The sequence below is a fragment of the Pollicipes pollicipes genome, unplaced genomic scaffold (genome assembly GCF_011947565.3).
Source record: "Pollicipes pollicipes isolate AB1234 unplaced genomic scaffold, Ppol_2.1 Scaffold_6686;HRSCAF=7923_pilon_pilon_pilon, whole genome shotgun sequence".
Lineage (NCBI taxonomy): Eukaryota > Metazoa > Arthropoda > Thecostraca > Pollicipedomorpha > Pollicipedidae > Pollicipes > Pollicipes pollicipes.
Genome location: NW_023596921.1, coordinates 26,178,574 through 26,182,544, shown reverse-complemented (window position 1 = coordinate 26,182,544; position 3,971 = coordinate 26,178,574).

Here is a 3,971-nt window from a genome sequence, read left to right as displayed (position 1 = left end):
ATGACAATGCAAGGTAATGGTGCTAGAGCCACATGAATGTGAAACAACAAAACTTACGTCAGTTTACTGCATGTAACGTCAGGCATAATTCTTCAAGACTTCCACTCGATACTTGCGAGCAGGAAAGCGTTTCGTGGCCCAGAAAGAAATGGGAAACACAAACAGAACAGCCGGATGGGATATGGGTCGGCTAGCTAAAGACAAACAAGCAGCCAACACCATTGTTTGCTACCGCGCGGTCGCGTGAAAGCTTCAGCCCTCACCACGCGGCCGCGTAGAAGCCTTAGCCGTCGGCACTGGCCGCGGTCCTGGCCCGCCGCAGGGCCCGGCAGTCGAAAGGCTTGTCCGTCGGCCGCCCTTGCCTCCGATTAAGTATGCACGGTAACATAAATTCACCGTGTGACAGGCAATTGAATGGAGCAGAATAGCGCCATCTGTTATGATAATGGGACAGCCGATTTGTCGGCGGCCTGGAATAGATGTTGAGCCGATATCAGCGCGCGACTCTTCGTGTCAATGTCACCGTGCTGAGTCATCGGCCCGCGATGGATCGAACAACCGGTGGGTGGCGTCCAGGTTGACACGGTGCCCCTGACACAGGTGGGTACGTGCTAGCCAGGAGGTCTTGAGATAACGCCTGCTAATCATGATTTGTATATCTTGTTGCGTGGTAAATTCTTAATTTGTGATCTCTGACGGAAGGGATTTGACGCTTGATAACGCTTGTTAGATGAAGACAGATAGGTAATAGATGGATAGTCTTTGCTTCTCGGTGTGTTCTTAAAATGTTTCCAGTTTTGTTTATACCAGCCCTCACGCCTCTGCTGAACCCGATTCTCCCCGACAGCCCACATCCATGTTGGCGGCCTGGCTGTTGACATCCCTCACATCGACTCACATCGGAGGCCTTGCTCTCAAATACGTCTCGAGTAGGCGAAGACTTGGGATGACAACCGGAGCACTGTGTACAACATTGTAAACCCAGTGGGACACCCAACGTCACTGCCTTTGCATTGTCATATCATGACATGTGTGAATAGCATGAAAGCTTTTAAGTGCAATGACATATAAATACGCTAGTCGGATTTCAAACGTATGAAATCAGAAACCTATGAAAAAGAAACTTATGAAACGCCTGTAAATCAGAATCAGCTGCCCCAGTTACCTGTGACCTGGCACGATACAAAAAAGCAATGCGATGTCAGCAGATGTCAAGATTGGTGGTTGATTTCAGTTGTTTTTCAATCGGTCATGACATTTAAGACGGAACAAAGTTTCTAATCCGCACTTATTTTGTAGTTGTCATCCTTGGTGGCACTATCTGTTGTTGATCAAGTTTCGACAGTAATCTGCGCGCACTTTGGTCAGATAATAAAAAGAAATACGCTTTTTGCTACGCATCATTATTGCACCAGTTTTCAGTTTACAGGCAATTGAGCCCTGTTTCACTGTAATATAGTTACATGTATCGGGCTATATGAGACTAGCCAACATATAATACGCTAGTCGTATGTTTCGGACATGCTCTACTTATGCAACTTAGAACATTCCTCAGAATTCAAGTTGGTGGCACCCGCCATCTTCCATGTTAGTTCAGTTTCAATTTTTTCTCTCGACGTTTCGGAGAGTCGTGTGACACCGTTTTTGATCAATTTTCTATGACAGGGAACCCATTTCTGTTGTTATTTTCCACATATCTTATCAAATTCATTGTCAAATTGTAGGTTCGATGTCAGAGATGATCAAGAATAACGAGAGTCATCTCTATTGATCGATATATGCCGTTCGTTGTTTTCTCGTACTCATCCTGAGGGTGCCACTCACAGAAACTGCATGTTTTACATGTCATAATGATGTAACTATGTGCTTTCTACATGACGCATGCATTGAAGAAGGCACTTTTCTCTTGGGGGGGGGGGGGGGTACGTAAAGTCGAGTTGCCATCTCTATACTTCTATATTCATCTCTATACTTACAGGGTATGAAACCCTGTAATGTCAACTGCCGCGAACTTTTTACGAACATTTGTGAAGTAATTAGTATCATGCAGCAAGGAGAGCCCAATTAGCTTTGTTGCTTCTTGCACAACTTCGCGCCGTTCCCCGAATTGAAGATGGCGGCCTCCGCCATCTCGAATGTGGGTCAAGTTTCTCCAATTTTTATCTCAACGACTTGGAGAGTCTTGTGATACGTTTTGGGAATTTTCTACGTCATGCGATCATAAATCACCAAAATTACCACCATTGATCGATGCATGCCGTTTGCTATTTTTTCGCACACATTTTAAAAGTACAATTCGCTGAACCTATACGCGTTATATGCACGGCGCACGTATTACGCGAATGTACTTAAGGGTCCATTCAGAAACTTGTCGATGCAAAGCGATATGCTGAGTGGCACACAAATCTGCCAGGACGTGATATCATAGCTATCCAGTGACGCTACGGTACCTATATATATATATATATATATATATATATATATATATATATATATATATAACATCAAGGAGAAGAAGAATTGAAACAAGACAGCTTTCATGGGAAGTCCTACCGTAGTGACTTGGATTTAAAGGTAGGGAGCAATGTAAGCCGAAAAACAGCTAGACCCACGCAGCTGGATGCAGGTCAAATAATGCAAAACCTAAAAAAGCACAGTAAAAAAGCATTGAAGTGAGAATGTGAAAACCTCTCCGGCCAGACTGATGGCGCTGCACTCAGTGGGGTGATTGATCTGCATCCAGCTGGCACTAATAGCATTGTCCTTGTTACAGTCGTTTTTATGCTGCTCCCGTGCACCACCTCTCCACTAAGGAGCCTACCCACATCCTCCCGGTGGAGTGCTCTTGGGCTGACTCTAGGTGGCTGTTCAGCTCCTAGCATGACCTGCTGCCATTAAATAGAGGATATGCCGCAGCAGGGCGATAATAGGCCCGCCTGATTATAGGTGTGGCCTTAAGGCATGAGCCAAGGCCTTCCTGTGTACACTGCTGGTGATGCCGCAACCATCAACCATCAACCAGGTGTTCATAGTTACGCCCACGACAAATCCCTTATCAGTGTCCAACACACCCCAGGACACTCATGGGAGAGAACGTGCATCATGTTCGTGTAAAGCATGTCCGTGCAGCATGACTGCGCATCATGCCATTGTGAGGTAAGTATGAGCTTGGTCCGGCGCTGAGGTCGCTGAATTAGATTAGGCATGCAATCTGATACAAGTGCGGTTCGGCTGTGAGATGGATGCGCTGCATTCCGAAAGCACTGAGAGCAGTTTCGTGACAGACAGGCGAAGACCCAGTCTGGATGTCAGGCGACGAACTGACCCTCGGCCCAAACACCACCAGTGTCTGAGGTTTCAGGGCAAGGTCCGCTACCAGTCGGTCGTGCTGAGCGTTGAAGCTCGTCCACTCGGCTGGCTTGTCAATACTGTGGACTTTCGACGGTCATGCCGCGTTTCACTGCTGACTGAGCCTGACGTCAGTGGACTGAACCCGTGCCTCTTCAGCGAACAGAGTCTTTGCCGGGAGTTGAGACACGTTCAGATCGGAGGGTCTTTGTAACGCAGCAGCTGCGTTGTCTGTTAGAAGAGTCACAGAGGGGTCACTGCACTGTCGCCGTGCTGCTGTAGAGGTGCTTCTCGAAAGGCGCAAACACATGGCATACCAAGAGCTGAGGGACTACCTAGAGACGGCCAAAGACCACCTGATTAGAAGCATATGAGTGAAATCCCTCTTCAAGCCTACGCTGCGGGCGTTCATGCTCGTGCACGGAAGGCGGAACGACCACTTCCTCCTTGAGCAGCAAAAACGACAGCACTGCCTCAAAGCAATGCTGCCGTTTGCTCTTCGCGGAAGGTCACCACAATTGTGCTCGCTAACTAAGCTGATATGTGAGAGAGATGAAGCACCTTCCTCCGCGTACCAGAGAGGAGCTACCGGCGGCCGCGGGCGCTTGGTGACAGTAGGACGA